Source organism: Chanodichthys erythropterus, chromosome 11, assembly GCF_024489055.1.
Source record: "Chanodichthys erythropterus isolate Z2021 chromosome 11, ASM2448905v1, whole genome shotgun sequence".
Classification (NCBI taxonomy): Eukaryota; Metazoa; Chordata; class Actinopteri; order Cypriniformes; family Xenocyprididae; genus Chanodichthys; species Chanodichthys erythropterus.
The window spans coordinates 23937802-23960383 of record NC_090231.1 but is presented as its reverse complement, the minus strand read 5'-3'; the positions used below and the strand labels follow the sequence as shown (position 1 = coordinate 23960383).

The 22582-nt window shown below is 36.6% G+C and overlaps 1 non-coding gene across 1 annotated transcript; it reads right to left on the bottom strand.

Moving 5' to 3' along the window:
- Positions 1–11837: 11837 nt before the first annotated feature.
- LOC137031400 (U2 spliceosomal RNA) lies at positions 11838–12033 on the bottom strand. The gene has a single exon (XR_010896540.1). It is a non-coding gene; the product is annotated as a U2 spliceosomal RNA (small nuclear RNA).
- Positions 12034–22582: the final 10549 nt, after the last annotated feature.

Sequence of the window (22582 nt, the reverse complement as noted above, 5' to 3'; positions counted from 1 at the left end):
AGCTCCCCAACACCAGCAGCACTCATGCAGCCCACCATAAGGACACTGCCACCATGATTCACTGTACTGTAGGCACCATGCATTTTTCTTTGTATTCCTCACCTTTGCGACACCATACAGTTTTGAAGGCATCAGTTCCAAAAACATTTATACTCTGGAGTGATGAGACCATGATAGAGTCCCAGTAGACTTTATCTTTATCAGCATGGGCCCTGGCAAACTACAGGCGGCTTTTTTGTTCCTGGGCTTTAGGAGAGGCTTCTTTTGTGGACGGCACCCATGCATGCCATTCTTCTGCAGTGTACGCCGTATTGTGTCACGGGAAATAATCACCCCTGTTTGGCTTTCTACTTCTTTAGATAACTGCACTGAACTTGCATGCCGATTTTCTTCAACCCTTCTCATCAGAAGACGCTCCTGTTGAGGTGTTAACTTCCGTGGATGACCTGGACGTCTCTGTGAGATGGTTGCAGTTCCAGCTTTTTAAAATTTTTGTACCACTTTTGTTACAGTATTCTGACTGATAAGTAAAGCTTTGCTGATCTTCTTGTAGCCTTCACCTTTCTGGTGTAAATAAATTATTTTGTTTCTTGTAACATTTCTCTTCCATGTGGTGCCATTGCTGACAGCATAAAATGGGAAGGGGTTTTAACACCCTTTTATAGTCCACTGTCTGCTGGACACCCATGTAATGAATAATTAGACTCACCTGTGGTTGAATTCTTGTTAAATTAGACATTTAGGGGCAGTTTCCCGGACAGAGATTAAGCCTAGTCCTGGAATAAAAAGGCCCTTTAAACTAGATGAACAGAAATCTGCTTTCTCTGTCATGGTTTAAAATAGTCCTAGACTTAGTCTAGTCCTGAGTTGAATAAACTGATTTCCTGGAGGGAGACTAGAGCTACTCCAGGACTAAATTGAGGTTTAAATTAAACCTACCAGGAGGCAGGTTTAACTTCAGATTAAGACGTGTGTGTATGTATGTATGTGTGTGTGTGTGTATATATATATATATATATATATATATATGTACATATATTATATATGTACATATATGTATATATATATATGTATATATATGTATATATGTATATATATATATATATATATATATATATATATATATATAGAATTGTTTGTTTGTTTTGTTTTTTCCTGTTCATTTTATTTAAACAAATTATTTTGATTTAACACCATTGTTTCTGGTTCAAATGTGATCGCATCGTGACTTGAAATGGAACTCACTTGATGTTTTCATTTTGAAATAACATGTTTCAGTCAAGTAACCCAATCAAACAGGATTTTCACTTCCCATCCTGCTTTGCACTGAGCTGAATTGGGAGAGTAAATGTTGGAAAAGTGTTATTTTATGCATTTTTTAGAAAGATGAGAATATGGAGAGACGTCTTACTGTTTAATGTCCTATTATGTAAAAGTTTTTGATATGTTAGATTTTTTTGGAGATTAGATTGTGGTGAAGTGTTGAGCTTGTGCTTGGGTTGAGGACCCCTTGGGTTGCAACACCCCAATTTGAGTAAAACTGAAAATTTTGTTCTCTAAGTTATATTAGTAACCTTACTTTCATGTTATAAGTTAAACAGATGTTATATTAAATTTAGTCTTGTCAACTTTTTTGGAAATTGTTTTTGTGTTCATTGAGATAATGTTTAAAATGTTACTCATTTACGCTGAGCACTGTATATATATCGGTATTTGCTATGTTCAGTAAAAAATAGAACCATTGTCAAAAAAACAAAACAAATAATTCAACTACAAGAAACAGCACAAATAAATACATGAGTGCTAAGATACAAATAAAATAAACAATGCTTTACAGGTCTTTCAGATATCTAACAGCCGTTTAGACTTGCTAAGATGGGCGCTGTGACGCGGCTCTCCACAGTGCGTACAAATTCTCTTTTGTGTCTTACAGTTGAATGTTTAAATTGGAAAAGGTTTAATTTAGTTTAGTTTAAACAGAGATAGCAACGTGAGCTGTTCAGGTCTCACCTGCATTCGCACGCTATCAACATCCGGGTCATAGAGCATTCGGCACTGAACATTTGTTTACAAAGAGTGACTGTTTTGTCCATGTCCTTTTGATCACAATGCATTGGGAAACCGGAATGCGTGTCCATCAACTGAAACATACATTAGCCGAATATGTCTGTCTGTTTTAGTACTTGTAGGTCAGAGTTCTTTTATTTATTTTATTTTATTTTATTTTTTGATTAATTAAATTAAGTGTGATAATTAAATATTACACAGCATTTAGTGTAATGCACTTTTGGAAATTATTTTTTTTATTAAGCACCAAATGTGTAATTTACATTTTCGCATATTGGCATATAGGCATTTATGTTATGTTATGTTATGTTATGTTGCTCTAAAAAATCCTTATAGTTCAGTTTGGCAGTGGCTTGATTAAATTTAGCTGGAGGCATTTTCTCGCCAACAGAGAGAATCCTGGAGACATTTCACTCCAGAGTTGGTAATGAAGACAGCATGAGGATTTGCAGATGTAGATGTAGGTTAAGATCCCATCTGTTGTCAATAAGATGAGGATAAGAGAGACAGAGAAGCATGTTCTGAAGCCACGGATGCTCTTGAAAAGCAAGCTGATGTTAATTTCAAAGCATGCAACTGATTTTCAAAAAAAAAAAAAAAAACCTTTACCCTCGTTGATTACAGGGGTGCATTCACTTCCAGGGGCCCACTGGGTGCACGGAAATTATATTTTTCAAATTATTTGTGTATATATGGGAGTTTACAGCAGTGACAACAGCATTCTATAACCGAATTTACACCCAGAAATTATCTGGACTACTGCATTTTTGGGGAAACCCTGCTGAATGAACGGAGCCGAAATGGACAACTTTCTACAGCGTCATACAGTGCGAAAGAGCCGCTTTGCGCTGCATGTGGGCTCAGTAGGCTAACTTACAAAAATATGGATATAATCTGCATCATCTTAAGGTCAACTGTGTTCCATTGGTGCTGCTTTAAAGTCTCAGTTTTAATTTCAGGGAAAAAAAATTATATACAGAGAAGAAAAAAAAAGAAAAATAACAACAACAACTGGAATTAAACTTCAAGAGGCAATGGTTTAATTAAATAAATATGAGCACTTAATGTTCATCTCTGAATAGCCCATATTTATGCCAAGTGATTGTTTTGATACTGCTGATGAATAAAGCATTCTTTGTTTAATTTATGGTGTTAATATACCATACCTGTAAACTCACATTTTCATTTCATATTACCTCTGTATAATGCATGTAATAACGTAGTGCTGCAAAGTAATGTCGCAACGCTGCTTCATTTATGTAACCACTTACAGTAACAGTTACTGGCAAAGAGTGAATTTGCATATTATCCTAAATTTGATCTATATATTTGTTGTAAATGTGAAGGCTGCAGTCCATAACCAATTACCGTAACCGTAATCAATTTTTGAGCAAGTGCATAACCAGCCAGTGATCAAAATTATCTCCTTACCTTAGCTCGATTCACAATGGTAAGCTTGTAATAATGTTTTATAATAAAATTGGTACTGGTGGGTTTCCGCTGGAAATTCAAGCATGCAGCCTTTTGTCTTTGCGTCATTATGTCACGTCTGTAAACAGAAAGAAGGAATCCCAAATAGTAGGCTATATAGCATTTATAGCCTTGCCTTACAACAGCTGGATTATTTAAACTTATCATTTTGATAGCGGATTGTTATCCAGAAAGGTCCAAATGACAATCATCAGTGACAACTGGAGATTAACCCGTAGTCAAAAGCAAAAGACTTCGGAAGGTGGAGTGGCTACAGAAATTGAAATCTACAGGTAACGCTAATACACACTAAATACACATAGTCACACAATACTTATGTTGTTAACAGTTTGCATGGTTTGACATGATCCGAACTAAGCAATCATTAGATTTAATCACCATTGGCAGCACAATTTATTGTAGGCCTAATGCTTTTTTCTCAGTTGGTCAGAACAAAAGTGGCAGAGTCAGGCAGACATGTTACTTACTTGTTCAGATGACATTTTCCAGTGAAAATTCTTATTTTGGTCATATAACCAAGACATAGAATCTGTGATTCCAAAGTACAGTATCCACACTAGTGTATAGTCACTTTAGCTCAACCAGTTTAAGTGCACCATTGATTTGTATTAAGTTTGTGTATGATTATTCTTTTTTTTTCTTTTTTTTCTAAAGGATATGGATATGGATATATCTCCTATTGATCTGATCAACATTGAGAGCTCATTTATATTTATTTATTTATTTTATTTTATTTTATTTTATTTTAGGGGTAGGGTAGAGGAGCCTACCATAATGCTGTAGCCCAGGGGCCTCTGGTTATCTTAAAGGGCACCTATTATGCCCCTTTTTACAAGATGTAATATTGGTCTTGGGTGTCCCCAGAATGTATTTGTGAAGTTTCAGCACAAAATACCCCACAGTTAATTTATTATAACCATTTGAAAATGTCATTTTTGGGGCCTTTTTTAAAAAGAGCTGTTTTGGTGTGTACCACCTTAAATATAAATGAGCTGCATATCCCCGCCCTGCCTTTGGATGAGGGCGTAACTTGCATACGGTAGAAGCAGAATGGCTGAGAGTGAGAGACCCGCTGTTTTGTATGGCATTCAGCCGTACATGTTTGAACCGGAATCAGACCCAGATGATGAAGAGACTCCGGCAGAAGAAACACAATTGAGAATGGAGCAGGACGTCTCTGAATGGTTATTTGATACATTTATGTACTTACAGAGTTTTAATCGTGTCCCCTTTGCAATTATGGATGTGCAACACACACACACACACACACACACACACACACACACACACAGTGATAACGTTCGCGCAATTTTTTGAAACTACAAACACAAATACTGTGATAACGTTTGCTAAGTACGTTAGATACACACTATACAAACAAGGTTTAAATTATATACACAGACATTCTACGACGACGACAACAACTTTAGACGCATTTGTTATTGAATTGGCTGGCATCGACTGAAATGACTATTTGCTCAAAAAACATTAAATACACTTACTACTTCTGGAGGTGACGTTGGATCGCGAACAGTAGGCAACGATCCACACTTGAGGATTAACTTTGAAGCAAGACCTGCTTTGAATTGACCCTCGTTCTCAAAACAGTCACTCACATGATTCGTGCAAACATAAACGTATTTTGGAATTTTGAGTGGCGCCTTTCCTTCGTAAATAAAATCCATCCACTGCGTTTTCAGTGGCTCTGATGTCGGAAGTAAGTGAAAACTACTATATTCATTATTACATCCCACAACAGAACACTTATGTTTCTTAGGAGACATTACCGGCTGTCGTTGAAACAATGGAGGATGGTTGACAGGTCACCGACGGCGGGGTCTATGCCAAAACCAGATTGTCAATCAAACCACGTGGGTGGGGCTTAGCGCAATTCTACGTCACAGTGAGAGCAATCTTAGAACAGGGTGTTCTGAGACAGTGCTTATGAATTATCGAGATTGTAAAAAAAACACTGGGTGGATTTTTCTCATTCTAGGGTGGTTTTGCTCACACACTGCCAACACACATTTATGGTCAAACACCATGTAAACGTGAATTTTGCATAATAGGTGCCCTTTAAGGCGACCTGGTAGATCATACTGTACAAAATTCCAGTTTTGGCTAAATATAAAAACATGAAAAAATACTGTGAAACTTTAAAACTTTAAACTGTGTAGCTCTTCCACTTAAAACTTCTATTTACAAATTTTATGTCAGATTAGTCCCTTAGCCTTATTACCAAACCAAGCAGTTGATTGTCTTCAATCTCCTGCACAGCATGGGACTCATTGTGCCCAAACAGATCCCCACAATAACATATGTATTTCAACCTTGAACACAGAGAGTGCTTGGGGTGTCTTCATTCAAATATGACCGGAGGGAGACAAAAAAAAAAAAAAAAAAAAAAAGATTAATTCGTGATTGGGATTAATAAATTCACTCTATACATGCACTAATTGAAAGGAGAAATGCAAGTTAAGCCATGTGACCATTAGACTAAAGATAGGATAGAGGTGGTTGTATTTGGTCTGCTGGAAAATGCGTGTTTTGAGTCCAACAGTTACATGCCATAAACTGAAGCTTTAAACTTGATTTCATGTTGTCAAACCTATTGTTTCAATTGATTTCCCCAGATAGTAATTCCTTGAATTATTATTGATTATAAACTGTGGCTTTAGAAACATTTCTCTGTTTATTTGAGCTTCTTGAACAGCAACAGCAACATACAACAACCAGAGATGTGTTTTTGGGGCAGGAAGGTCTGTTTGTCAGTGGTAGACAGAAACTATTTTGGTAACACTTTAGATTAGGGAACACATATTCACTATTAACTAGGAGTTTTCCCTCAATAAACTCCTGGAGGGAGGAGCCAAGGTGTAGGCATGGCCGACGACCACCGCAGGACGACCAACAGAGACAGAGCCAATGTCAGGGGATCCCAGGGTGAAGATGGAGAGCCGATGGAACCGAGCAACACCGCTGGCACTGAAGACCTAGGTGGGCCCGCGGTGATGAGCGTCCAAGGTGGAACTAGAGCACCCGAGGACTGGGGCGGAGCCGGTGTGACCGAGGACCAAGGCGGACGGAAGGCTCGCAGGTCCGTGGTGCATGCATGCAGGGAACCCGGTGGAGCCATAAAGCTGAGGGTCTCTGGTGGAGCCAAGTATGCGAGGAGCCAAGGCAGAGCATATGGGCCAAGGTGGAACGAGGGGATCAGAGGCCGGAGACGGAGCCACAGGATCCTCTCGCTCAGGCGAGGCTGGTGAGTGCAAGACCTGAGGCTTATCCTCGCTGCAGGGCATCATGGGGATAGACGAAGGGCTGCAGGAAACCAGCTGAGACAGGTTGAGGCAGTGTTGAATAGTGGAGGTGGGAGAGAGAGGTTGGGAGGGATCAGTGATAACAGTATACAGTGTTTAGAGGGCAATGATTCAGTTTCTGTGCTGGTTAAAACCAGTGATGATGATGGAAGTGCAAATAATTCAGGGTGGGAGGCAGTATTTCAGTGTACCAGTCTATAAGCCAGTCCTCACCAGTATCAAACGCCACGAAAATTCCCACAGGAACGGCTGTTGCCAGCTGACACCTCTGGTCAGACTCACATTGGGGCTACGGCTCTGGGGCATTTGTGGGTGCTGTCATCACAGGCTCCGTGCTCACAGTGGGGGGCTCTGGCGTTGTCATGTCCGTGGTGTGGGGTGTTGGTGGGCTGTGCTCTGGGTTTGGTTGCAAGATGTCTGTGAGATGTGGTTGGATGAAGCTGCTGTCATGCTCCGCTTTGCCTACTAGGAAATCAGATCCATTCATCCACAGCGCAAAGTCGATGTAACTTTCAAGGGCAGGTATCGCCACAGGGCATGATGAAGCGGAGATCTTCATCCAGACCACACCGAAATCCCTCCATCAAACAGACGTCGTCACAGGTGGCTTGATGGCAGATGTCGAGGAACTCCTCCACATATGCTTCCAGGTCTCTGCCATACTGGAACATAAATTTTAGATGTAGATGTTTATAATGTGCTAAACAGTAATGTTTCATGGAGTAAATGGTCTCTGTAAGTGCTGTGAGTTTGAGTTACTTACGATGTGCATTTGAAAAGCAAAAAGCACCAAATATTATGTTTTTACTTCAAACTCACTTTATAATGTCATACTGTAAGTGTTTGAAATTTAATTTGGGATCTGAAGTGGCTTCTTATCACATAATGAGGCAGACAGTATATCATTTTGAAGTATTCTATATATTATTAATGTTATGTCGATTAGAATTGCGTAAAAAAAAAAAAAACTTTATTCGGTAAGACTTTAAATAACTGCACAATATGAATCATTAGTTAAGCATTAGTAAATAACCAATCCATCATTTATAAAGCATTAATAGACATTAGTAAGCAGTTTATAAATACTGCTATAAATGCCTTGTTCTTGATTTATAAGCATATCTATATTGTGTTTAATGGAAGCAATCTCCATTTCTTTGTTTGGTCCAGTCATCTGTCACACAAGGTTGAAGGAAGAACAAGAAGATGATCAAGTTTCAAAAATCTTTAATTATCCACATAAAAGGCAATCCAAACAAAATTCAATTATGTTGTGCAAACATTGGAAACCTTTTCTTTGTACTTTTGTTAGATAAATAAGGTTCAAGAGAATTAATAAATCACAGATACTTGATTTTATTGCATTTTACAAAATGTCCCAACTTTTCTAGAAATGTGTTTACTAAAAGTATTATACACATGCTGTTCACTTTATTTAAACAACTTATTTTGATTCAACACCATTGTATTAGGTTTCTGGTTCAAATTCAATTGCTTCATGTTAAATTAAGTTGAAACAATTACCTTTTGACTTAACTTGATGTTTTCATATTAGAATAACATGTTTCAATCAAGTAAACCCAACCAGGACTCAATCAAACAGGATTTTCACTTCCCATCATGCTTTGCAAAGGGGCTGAACTAGGAGTGTAAATGTTGAAATAAAGTGTTATTTTAAGCAGTTTTTAGGAATATGAGAAAATGGAAAGACTTTTTATTGTTTACTGTTCTATTATGTTGGTATTTAAAAGTTTCTGTTAATTAAAAGTTTTAGGGTTACCATTGTGGTGAATTGTTGCACTTGTGCTTGGCTTGAGGACCTGCTCACAAAATTTCAAAGTACTTTAATAAAAAAGTAATCACTATGGTAATGCTCAGAGTTACATTTCCCAAAAGCATTGTACGTCTATGTTAATTGTAAAACCATTGCCCCCAATGGACATATGATCAATTTAGGCTTTACAATGTTTTTCTTATTTATTTATTGCTTTTTATTTATTTTATTTTAAACGAACACAATTGATTCTAGTTAATTTAACATGGTTGATTCTATTGGATTTTACTTGTCTCAATCATGTGGAACCACTGTCCATGATTGAATTGAGTAAGTTGGACATAACTATTTTACATAGATTCTTCCTTAGTCAGTTGTTTTGTCACAACTCAATGATTTTGCATAGAGTAAAAATAAACCTTTAATGTTAATATAAACTAAGTTGGTTGTGTGGAACCACTGTCCATAATTGACTTGAGTTAGTTTAAAGTGTCATTTTTTTGAGTGCATTTACTGGAGTAATGTTTAATTTAGGGTACTTTACTTCAATTCACATAAGATTTGTTCACCACTTCCGTCTGCAGTAGTGTTCAGAAAACTTGTTTGAATTCAATCATTATTTTTACAATTCCATCTTGTGCCGCTAGTATTGCAAAAATTACACACCTCACCTTTAATGCAGTTGTATGTTTATGGAGGAGAGAGAAAAAAGAAGCCTATCTCCACTATGCAGAAGGCTCCAGAGAATTTGATTCCTTTTCATGTGTCAGAATGAAGGTGTTATTCTCCTCCTCAAGGTTTTTATCACTTCACAGGCCCTGACAGCTTCAAGCTGCTTTCTCAAGAACATTCATAAACAGCATTACAGGACACATTGAGAAGAGAGAAATGGGAAGTGAAATAGGAAGAGGGAAACATCAGTTGTTTAAATATTCTGACTCATGTCTTTATTAAATCCATTTCATTATCTATGCGAACACAATGTTATGTTAACATGCATTAAGGATTAGAGTAAAGAAATTTGTTGACATAGTTTTGTGTGTGTGTGTGTGTGTGTGTGTGTAACAGAGAGAGAGAGAGAGAGAGAGAGAGAGAGAGAGAGATGAATGATTTCCTTTCCTCTTTGCCCTTCTTCTCTTTTTCAATTTACCCTGACAATGAATTCAAAGGGGGTTTGTGCCGTTAAGTCCTGAACAAAACTAATCCGACATTTTTGACACCTGTTTATGCTCCCGTATCCATCACCAATTCTTTGGACTAAAAATGCTGCTTGAAAGGTTTTTCATGACATTGTGTATATTGTCATTCATAACCAGAAGTTCAATATAATGGCAAGATAAGTCCAAAGCAATTGGCCTGCAGAACTTCCACAGAATCTCAACACATTAAACAGGTTTCATTTTTTTCATACATAAAGGTTTAATAATATTACTTTCACGGGCCAAGCAGACAGGTTTGATGTGCGTCTCAGTATAGAAGTTTCTGTGAAACACACCGTAGCCTGCTTTCCCTCATCACCATTAAAGCATGTCAGAAGCAGAGCTTAAGCAATAACATGGCAGACATACACAGAGTAATTCCTCACATCAGACACATGACCTGCACCCCAGAATGTAAGGAGATTAGTCAGGCACGTGTATTTGCATTTGTGTGTTTATTAGGAATGTTCCTCTCTGCCTTATCTGCATGTAATGTTAGCTGACACTGAGCTAGATGGCAAAGATCGATCTTTGCTGGAAATACAGAGTTTCATAGGTGTGTTACATGAACATGCAGAGCGATAGCAGATGGCGGAGTATTAAAAACTTATTTTCGAATTTCAATAGGAGTACAGAAAAAAGCATAACAGGGATTAAAGAAAATATTTTCTTTTTCAAAAAGAAAAAAAAATTCCAATTAGATCATTCTACAATAATTGATCCTCTTTTGATGTAAAGTCAAGAAAAAGGCTTTAAAGATGTCTGACCCTCTTCACGGCGAGTTTCAACTGTTGCCACCAGGGAGATACTATAGGCTATAGGTAACCACGAGTGACAAGGAAAGTTTACCAAACTTTTGTGCCCAGTGCTGTCAAAAAATGTTTTTATTATTATTATTTTTTTTTATCATGTGTATTTGTGATGTACTGTGAAGTCAGAGACAATTTTAACCCTATTATGCACAACTCTTTCTACATACACTGTGTATACTGCAGAATTTCAAAGTCTCTTATGCTCAGCAAGGCTGCATTTATGTGATCAAAAGTACAGTACAAACAGACATATTGTGAAAGATGTTTTCATTTTTTATTGATATTACATATTTTACCAAAAAATATTCAGAAATTTTTGATATATTTTTACTAGTGGGTGCAGGACACTATAGTTAATTTATGTAAGTGAGGATAGTAAAATAAAGTAAACCGTGACATATTATACTCTACCAGTAAAACTACCAGTAAAATTTATAAAAAAATGTGGAACCAAAAGACACTTTGACCTGACCTTGTTTTGCTTAAGTGTTATCTGACATAATTAATTTTTTTTTTTTTTTCTGACAGTTTAACTCTGAGATCTTGTTATATTTTATTACCATTTTTTAAACTATAGTGAATAAACTGTATTAATGAATGAAATGTTCAAGGTGCCTGAATAAATTTTGGTTTGACTGTATATTTTAAAAATTGAATGCTCTCAGTGTCACATGATCCTTCAGAAATCATTCTAATATACTGATTTGCTGCTTAAGAAACATTTTTTACAGTTGGTTCCTGAAGAGAGGACTAAGTTATACAAGAATTATATTCAGTGACTAAAGCTTTGTAGTGCTTTAAAGCTGAACCTACACTGACTTCCACTGACTTACCCCAGAAGATATTCGGAAGCATGACCTTGAAAAAAGAAACATTGTAGAATTGGTAAATGAATCACCAAACTGTAATTATAAATTAAAAAAAAAAAAAGAAAAGAAAAGAAAAGAAAAGAAAAGAAAAGAAAAGAAAAGAAAAGAAAAGAAAAGAAAAGAAAGGACATGATGTGTGGCCAAATATGGTGTCCCAAACTTGAAATTTGTGCTCTGCATTTCACCCACCCAAGGGCACACACACAGCATTGAGTATTGAACACACAGAACATTTGGCAGCCTTTTTTGCTGCAGTGCCCAGGGAGTGATTGGGGGTTCGGTGGCTTGCTTAAGGGCACCTCAGTTGTGGGTAAAGAGTGGAAGAGAGCTGTTCATTCACTCCCCCACCTACATTTCCTGCCGGTACTGAGACTCAAACCCATGACCTTTGGGTTACAAGACTCTCTAACCATCTCTCTAACAACTCTCTAGATGTATCAGATATTAAACTGATATGAACAGATACTGCACTTGATCTTAGCCAAAAGGCCGAGAAGCGACATCCTGCTGTATATGATGACATCCTTCTCAGACTGACCATATGTCTCTGTTTAGTAGAGGGCACTGCTCATTATTGCAGCCTTGAGTTATCATTTCTGTACTATTACTTTCATACAAATATTGCCAACTGGATCAGAATAGATGACCTTTAAGAATGAACACCAGAGCATCATCATATCATCATTTACTAGAATTATTTGAGGAGAACCAGTGTTTTGCATTTTACTCTCAACAATCTTTGCAGTTAGGAATATGTTGACTACATTTAGAGATCTAGAGATCACCTTTATCTTGCACATTCTTGTGGAAATGGATGCAGGAACTAACCATATGAAATTGCAAATGACTAAGCTATTCATAATTTTTATTAGCCTTTCTACAACCCTTTTGAAAATACCATATTTAGTACAGAGTCTCTATATTAGAAAATCACTGTCTGAAACACACAATGATATTTTCATATATTTATTGATCACCCTGTGTAGCTTGCGGTGTTTTTTTCTTCCTATATTATCAATGCTTTACATTGCATAGAAAATCAGCTAATGGAAAGCGTCATGCTTTGTCTTGGTTTAAATATTTTTCCATCAATTTCCACAAAACTTTTTAGGTTAATCAAGTTGGATTCCTTTGGCCATATCCGTGGAAATTTGAACATTTCAGTTAACTCAAAATGGAGTTTTCCAGGCCTAGAATGTTAATGAAAATTATAAAATCTTAAAAATCATAGAAACCTCATGTAAATTTCCATTTCACATAAATAATCAGCTCAGCAAAATATTTCATTTGGTTAGATATTGCTCTTATTTTAAGAGTAAAGCTTACTTCCATGGTGAAATTACTTTATGTTAAAATCTGAATGATGTTAACAATTCAGCCTGAATCAGAATGCATCATGAAAATGCCATGGAAAAGTCATTGAAATTCATTGGTCAAAAATAAATAAAAAATCATGATATGTTTAATACATTGTGTGTAACATTGCTAACAAAAATAATAAAATAAAATATAACAAACCAAAACTTTTATACTGTCTGAGATGTTCATAAAGAAACTTTTCACAGTTATTCTATTGTGAACTTTTCCTAAGAAAAAAAAGAAGAAATGGTTTACAATAAACCAAATAACAAAGGGCTTTTCATAAAACCTATATAGAAGTTACTATCACTCTAAAGGCATTTGATCTCTTTTGAGATATTTGATCTTTAAGATGTAGAAATCTTGAGAGGAATTAAGACTCAACAAGGGCAGCCCATCCAACTCTACCTAAGGTAATGCACTTTCATACTGTAGGTACTACCAGCTGAATAAGAGCTTTGTGGCCTTAATGAGCTTGGTAGTTATGTATTAACCTCCAGTATGTACAGTGTTTATAATGGGGTCAGAATCACAATAATGTGTTGCCAAATGTCTGTGAGCTTTTCTTAAGCTAATTGTAGGGAACGAGACAGAGTCTGCTCTTCACTGTGGTGACAGAGCTGCAGAGGGAGGAAAGGGTTTTGCGTGAGGTAGCCGTGCCATAGAATGACACTCCAGCAGACACCCGTGCTAATAGGTTTCATGTGGCTGCCCCTCCACCAGCTCTGAGGGGGATATGTCACACATGAACTCCTTTAGCTGCTCACACTGTCTCTCTCTCTTGCCACTCTACTCCATCACAGTCCCCTGTGCAATTCTCTGTGGGTTTGTGTGTGTGTGGGTTTGTGCTTGCATAAGTGTGCATGAATTTGAGTAAAAGGCTTTTACAAAGGTTAGGCGGAAGTGCTCCACAGGTACAGACTAGAATTTTGATCATACAATTTTAGCTTACGTACCTGTCTGCATTAGTGCCTTTATAATATAAACCTTAATATGGGGTGATTTAGGATCCTAACCCTAGAATAAATTAAGGGAGTCAAGTTGACCTCATAGAGGCCTTATATAAGTGACCTGTGTGCACTTCTAAAATTTTGACTCACTGTTTGTCATAAGTTTTGTCAATATTATTCTTTTTTCTTTCTTTTTCTTTTTTTTTTTTTTTTTGAAACTCCATTACTGAAAATTTTGGTTTGTGAAAGTGCACGCTGAGTCGGTGTGTCCAACTTTTGATTGGTACTGGTCTCATTTTTTTTCAAAAGCAGCAGTAAAATCTGCCCAAAAGCCATGAACAGAAACATTAAAACATAATGTTAGATCTGCTGGTCCTGTCCACAAGATCATAGTGAAATAATCAGCAAAACTGCCAGCAAATGACTCACATACAGTGGGTACGGAAAGTATTCAGACCCCCTTAAATTGTTCACTCTTTGTTATATTGCAGCCATTTTTGCTAAAATCATTTAAGTTCATTTTTTTTCCTCATTAATGTACACACAGCACCCCTTATTGACAGAAAAACAGAATTGTTGACATTTTTGCAGATTTATTAAAAAAGAAAAACTGAAATATGACATGGTCCTAAGTATTCAGACCCTTTGCTGTGACACTCATATATTTAACTCAGGTGCTGTCCATTTCTTCTGATCATCCTTGAGATGGTTCTACACCTTAATTTGAGTACAGCTGTGTTTGATTATACTGATTGGACTTGATTAGGAAAGCCACACACCCGTCTATATAAGACCTTACAGCTCACAGTGCATGTCAGAGCAAATGAGAGTCATGAGATCAAAGGAACTGCCTGAAGAGCTCAGAGACAGAATTGTGGCAAGGCACAGATCTGGCCAAGGTTACAAAAAAAATTCTGCTGCACTTAAGGTTCCTAAGAGCACAGTGGCCTCCATAATCCTTAAATGGAAGACGTTTGGGAGGACCAGAACCCTTCCTAGAGCTGGCCGTCCGGCCAAACTGACCTATCGGGGGAGAAGAGCCTTGGTGAGAGAGGTAAAGAAGAACCCAAAGATCACTGTGGCTGAGCTCCAGAGATGCAGTCGGGAGATGGGAGAAAGTTGTAGAAAGTCAACCATCACTGCAGCCCTCCACCAGTCAGGGCTTTATGGCAGAGTGGCCCGACGGAAGCCTCTCCTCAGTGCAAGACACATGAAAGCCTGCATGGAGTTTGCCAAGATGGTGAGAAATAAGATTCTCTGGTCTGATGAGACCAAGATAGAACTTTTTGGCCTTAATTCTAAGCGGTATGTGTGGAGAAAACCAGGCACTGCTCATCACCTGTCCAATACAGTCCCAACAGTGAAGCATGGTGGTGGCCCATCATGCTGTTGGGGTGTTTTTCAGCTGCAGGACGACTGGTTGCAATCGAGGGAAAGATGAATGTGGCCAAGTACAGGGATATCCTGGACGAAAACCTTCTCCAGAGTGCTCAGGACCTCAGACTGGGCCGAAGGTTTACCTTCCTACAAGACAATGACCCTAAGCACACAGCTAAAATAACGAAGGAGTGGCTTTAAAACAACTCCATGACTGTTCTAGAATGGCCCAGCCAGAGCCCTGAATTAAACCCAATTGAGCATCTCTGGAGAGACCTAAAAATGGCTGTCCACCAATGTTTACCATCCAACCTGACAGAACTGGAGAGGATCTGCAAGGAGGAATGGCAGAGGATCCCCAAATCCAGGAGTGAAAAAACTTGTTGTACCTTTCCCAAAAAGACTCATGGCTGTATTAGATCAAAAGGGTGCTTCTACAAAATACTGAGCAAATGGTCTGAATACTTAGGACCATTTTTCTTTTTTAATAAATCTGCAAAAATGTCAACAACTCTGTGCTTTTCTGTCAACATGGGGTGTTGTGTATACATTAATGAGGGAAATATATATATATATATATATATATATATATATATATATATATATATATATATATATATATATTTATTAGCAAATGGCTGCAATATATCAGAGTGAAGAATTTACCCACTGTATACTGAATTATTTTTAATTGTTTTTTTTTTATTTTTTTTTTTTATTATTATTTATTTTATATGTTTCTGTTGGTGACTTTCCAATTGCTTTTTGTCTGTTTTCCCTTGTTTCCTAGTTTGTCTCCTCTAAAAAAATATATATATATATAAAAAAAAAATAAATAAAAAAAAAAAAATAAATAAATATATGGCACCAATCACATTGAAATTCTGCTAACACAAATATGACATCTGCAAGCCATTATATGTATTCTACAAATAGATATTATGTACATTGGAATGAAAAATGGATGTTGTTATTGACTTAATGGAGCACATGCATGTTTCATTAAAGGTCAGAAAAGGAGGAATAATATGCTCTAGGTTCAGTGTCATGTGTCTGATTGCTTTGGAGAGTAGAAGGATGAGGGAAAGATGGGAATGGGGTTGAAAGGAGGGAATGAGTACTGCTAGAAACATGAATGGATTTGACCTCATAAAACCCTTGAAGCAGTCTCAGGTTTCTCATTAAGACTGAGTGAAGGGAATCATCAGCGCAATGGGACAGCAAAATCATCTTATTATTGAATGATCTATGCAAGTACACAGTTTAAGCATCTATATTAGAAGTAAATTTGATGATTTATATGTCATGATTACACAATGAGCTTATAATTGACCTTGGAGGAAACAAATTATTATTGATGCAGCGCTGTATAAAAATCACTGAGAAGCCAATGGTGGGTATTCACAAGGTTAGCATAAAACCAGAGCTGGAATCTGTTGTTATTAATTATTTGCACTCAGGTTTACTGTGCCACTCTAAACTCACAGAGCTGTTTGGTGACTCTGGCACATTGTGTTGTGATTGCTTGGGGGGTGAGGTGGTGGGGGTGGTGGTGTCGGTGGCGGAGGGGGGTTGATACTGCCCAACAACAGACTCATTATTCCCAATTATGCCTCCCCTAACATCCATCATAAAGTCCTGTTGTAAAGCATGTGGAAGGCCCATTAAAGGGTGCTATTAAAGAAGTCCACATGGGGTTGATGGAGATAGAGTGTGGGCTGAGTAGTGGGGCTAAGGAACGCTAGCTAACGGTACCCTCTGGGCTCCTCTGGAAAGTTTTACTGCTCCTGTGTGGAGGATTGAGGTAGTAAGGCTGGCTTGAAGATCCACAGCACACCAGAGGCACAGTGGGCTGGATTTATGGCTCGATCAAGTTTAGTTTCATAATTAGGAACTCGGTCCTTGGAGTACTAAGATATTGTGCACATTCTAATATGTTCTGAATTATTCAGTGAGTCATCAGTTATTTTAGCTTTAAGGTGACGCCATTCCATAAGTTTGTGAAGAGGGCATGAAGGTTGTCTCATGGGGTAAGAAATATCTTTTTCATAAAAGGTGCAGTGGAACCAGAATAACGGCCGTTTCACAACATACGCTTGTGCGGAGCATGAGCAGCGTATTTCTTTCAGCATGCATTTTAACAAATTAGCGCATTCACACCAGGAGCAGGAGCAACGCATAAGCATGAAAAAGGAGCGTCGCGTGAGCAGCCGTGAAGCGAGGGTTTTGTTGCCAAGTCTATTTTTGCTGCGCTGCTCATGCTCAATTAAAGTAAAAGCACACTTTTGATGGACAACATAAATATGATTTCACATAAAAATTGCTCAAATATGCACACACTGTAAAAAAAAAAAAAAAAAATCTGTAGTTTTTACAAAATAATTTTGGCAGCTGTGGTTGCCAGAATAATTTTGTAAAAAAATACAGAAAAACTGTAAACATATTATAGAACAAACTGTAAATTTTACAGTATAAAACTGTAATTTAAGAAAATTTGAATGTAAACCAATAAATTCAATAATGCACACCACTACTAAAATCTGTTTTATACCTTTAACATATACTGACAACCACCATAATAATGCTGGTGGTAAAAGAGAAAGCCACTTATAAAATCAGAGTTCATCACAAGTAGCTTTTCCATGAGCTAAAGTATATATTAAACACTTGCAGTCTGTATAATTCTTAAACACAACTTCATTCTTTATAAATCTCTCCAACAGTGTAGCATTAGCTGTTAGCCACGGAGCACAGCCTCAAACTCATTCAGAATCAAATATAAACATCCAAATAAATACAATACTCACATAATCCGATGTATGCATGCAGCATGCATGAAGAACACTTTGTAAAGATCCATTTTTAAGGTTATATTAGCCGTGTGAACTTTGTTTATGCAATGATAGAGTCGAGAGCTCGGGAGGGGGTGGAGAGCACGAGCAATTAAAGGGGCCGCAGCCTGAATCGGCGCATTTCTAATTATGCCCCAAAATAGGCAGTTAAAAAAAAAATATTTAAAAAAAAATCTATGGGGTATTTTGAACTGAAACTTCACAGACACATTCAGGGGACACCTTAGACTTATATTACATCTTGTAAAAAAACGTTCGATGGCACTTTTAAAGAAGATTTTTATGACAACTTCAAAAGACCACTTAAAAAAAAAGAAAAATAAGTGATAATTACACACATATTATGGATAGAACATACATACCTAAACTGAAATAAGCTTAATTGTCAGCCAATTTTATTACAAATATTCTACAATTTAAATATATAATATATAAAAACAAAAACATTGAGAGAACTTTGTTTGAAATGGTTCCTTGTCTGCCTTCAAGTATAGAAACAGTATGTTCTATATCGAAGTACAGTATGATTGAAATGACGTGATCGGAGCTGTTTTCTTGGTTGTGTTTGTTGTTTACACTACCCCATGTTAACAAGCTTTCAAGACTATCAAGTTTATAAATAACCAACTTCTAAAAAACTAATTTATTGTTGTCTTTGTAAAGAAATTCTCATCTTATATGTAGCTTTGGAGCCATTTTTTTGTCGCTGTAGCTACAAACGCTTCCATTGTGACTACTCCCGCAAGTCTGGAGCTGTAGTGACAATGTACATGTGATGATGACACGAAGCTCAAGCTTGCAGTGTGAAATGGCTGTAATGCATATTGTGTATGTTATCCCTATTAAAAAAAATATACTAAAATGTATTTGAAATACATTTATTTTGTGCTAAGTTTACTACAAATACATTTACATATTTATGTGTTAAATAAAAATACCTTACAGTTGTACTTTCAATAATCTGGTATACTTAAAGTCTGCTAAATTGGTTCTAAATTCATAAGTTTGCATCGGTACAATTTTTAAATGTTTTTAAAGAAGTATCTTACTCTTGTATGCTCACTGAGGCTGCATGTATTTGATCAAAATACACTAAAAACAGTAATATTGTGAAATAATTTTATAATATTAAAATTATAAATAGTTGAATTTGAATATGTTTAAATTCTAATTCATTCCTGTAATGGCAAAGCTTTCAGCATCATTACTCCAGTCTTTATTGCCACATGATAATATGATGATTTGGTGTTCAAGAAACATTATTATTATCAACAAAGTTACATACTGTATCTTATTGTCATAATCGGTGTTAAAACAGTTGTGATGCTTAATATTTTTGTGGAAACTATGATACTTTTTTTTTTTTTTTTTTTCAGGATTGTCTGATGAATATCTTCTGTAATATTATGAAGGCAAGGCTTTACTGCCACTTTTGGTCTGTTCCTAAAAAAAAGTATACATTTATTTCAAAAATTATAAATATATATTTGTACTGTGAGCAAAATAAACTTGCAGTAACAACATTTCCAAGCATATGCAGTTGCTCTAGCCTCTCTGTGTTTGTGTTTGGTTTTTTTTTTTGGCTCTGTTTTATGCTTCTAAAACCGCTTAGTCGGCTACCTGCTGTCCTCTTGCTGGGAATGTTTTGCTGTAACAGCCAAAGGTAGCACTCACCTGGCCTTATCTTCCTGTGCACTGTCACTTATGGTCTGATTAGACGTGAGACCTGTGATCTCACACTAAGGTGCCCTAAATGCAAAATGCTCTTTGAAGAGGCAGGGAAGAAATCAGATTAGTTCCCTAAAACTGGGGGGCATTCAAGTCACCTGTGACAGACAGCCCAGCAGAGCATCCCCTATGAAGGTCAGTCTCAGCTGACCCGTGCATCACTATATTCATGTTTGCTGCTGCCTTCTAGCACAAACCCAATTACTACAGTCAGCTCCTGATATACACAGCATGGTCACATTCATTTAAATCATTTTATGCAAAATTGGGAGCGAATATTTAGACAGTTGAGCTCAAAAGTTTACATACCCCTTGCAGAATATGCAAAAATGTTTTAACATTTAACAAAATGAGAAGGATCATGAAAATTGCATGTTATTTTTTATTTAGTACTGTCCTGAATAAAGTATTTCACATAACAGATGTTTACATAAAGTCTACAAGATAAAAAAAAAAAAAAAAAAAGCTGCATTTATAAAAATGATCCAGTCGATTCTTAATACTGTGTGTCATTACCTGGATCTACAGCTGTTTTTTTTTGTGATGGTTGTTCATGAGTCCTTTGTTTGTCATGAACAGTTAAACTGAACTCTGCTCTTCAGAAAAATCCTTCAGGTCCTGCAAACTCTTTGACTTTTCAGCATCTTCTGCATATTTGAACCCTTTCCAGCAGCGACTGTGTGATTTTGAGATCCATCTTTTCACATCGAGGGCAACTGAGGGACTCAAACACAACTGTTAAAAAAGGTTCAAACATTCACTGATGCTCCAGAAGGAAACACATTGCATTAAGGAAGTAAACTTTTTGAATTGGATGAATAGGGTAAAATATACTTTTTTTATCTTCTGGTAAACATGCAAGAATCTTCTGTTGCTTCAAAAGGGCAGAACTAAATGAAAAAAATAAGAAATAAGAAAAACTTGCACATCAACTTCTTGTTCAAATGTTTTCACACCTGGTTCTTAATGCATTGTGTTTCCTTCTGGAGCATCAGTGAATGTTTGAACCTTTTGTAACAGTTGTGTTTGAGTCTGTCAATTGGCCTCAGTATGAAAAGATGGATCTCAAAATCACATGGTCACTGCTGGAAAGGGTTCAAATTTGCAAAAGATGCTGGAAAATCAAAGAATTTGCAGGACTTTTTCTGAAGAACAAAACTCAGTTTAACTGCTCAGAACAAACAAGAGACTCATGAACAACTATCACAAAACAAACAACCAATCACAAAACATCCAGATAACCACACACAGTGTTAGCTGTGGTACCTCAACCCAAGCACAAGCTCTACACTTCACCACAACGGTAATCTCCAAAAAAGACTAACATAAAAACTTTTATATAATAGAACATTATATATTAGAACAACTAAATAGTTGTGTTTAGTTTGTTGCTATGTAAAGACAAAACAAAAGCATTAATAATCATAGGATTATTATATATAGTTCATCTTTTTAAATAGAATTCATTACAAACAGATTTCCAGGCATTTCTTTTTTTCACAGCTGAAGTATTTTGCTTGCTTTAAAAGAACTGTCTCTTGTTTCGTAATTTTTTTTTTTTTTTTTTTTTTTTTTTTTGGATTACAGTCTTTTTCTGCTGCCATATCTTTGCTTGGATTTGCTTCTCAGTTCCATGTAGTTTTAAGCTTCTCTTGGTTCATTCCATGTTTTACAGGCAACCTCTCTCATGCTAATTCAGATCAGCACAGTTGGTTTTAAATTAATCTAGTTTATTTTAAATCTATCTCCATAGTCCAGGTTTTAGTAATCTGTATTTAATCTGTGTTTTAGAATGCCATTTTTTTTAAGCAACGATTAACTATTCTAGATTAAGGCCTGTCCTGGCTTAATTTAAACCCTGTCTGGGAAACTGCCCCTATTTCTTTCATACAAATCTTCTTAATGAGGTGTTGATGTTTTATCAAAATGTATAAATGTCACCGTTATGGAGGTAAGCGCTTGCTTTAGTTGGGTTCCTGACCCTTGATGTTTTGAAATTTCACACCTGATGTTTAACTGTGGTTATTTAAAACCTTTGAGAGAGAATTCTTCTGTTTGACCTTTAAAGATGCAAACCAACAAATCAATGAAAAGGTTGAAATCAATTCAATATCTGATTTATAAAAAGCAGTCATCAATGTTCTGTTGATATTAAATTTAGCTAGTTTCCACAAACAATAAAGTCTTTGTTGGCTCATCATACACAATTTATCGGTATTCTCTGCTAAATTTAGTTTATTTTCGATAATAGTACCTAGGTACTTATAACTTTCGACCAATTAAATTAAATGATTATCGACAATAATACATGGAGCTGCTGTCTGATTTCGCCCCAGGTCAATGCACATGTCCTTGGTTTTCTCAGCATTCAGAAGTAGACCAGCCTCTCGACACCAATTTGCAAAATACTCGACAATAGGCCCATGTTCCCTCTCCTCACCAACCAACAAACTTACAATAACTGTGTCATCAGCAGACTTAAGAATGTACTGATTCTCAAGCTGACTACGACACTCATTTGTGTATAGGATATAGATGAGAGGAGAAAGTACACACCGCTGAGGGGAGCCAATAGATGTAATTATAGGGCCTGACAGAACGCCATTAATTCTTACCCTCTGAGACCTATTTGTAAGGATATCTAGTAACCAAGCGGCCATTCTTGCATCCACACCAAAAACTCAACCTAAGTTTGTGAACCAACTAGCTTGGTAGAATCGTGTTGAATGCAGACGAAAAATCTACAAATAGCCTTGCATGGTTACTACTACCCTCCAGATGTTT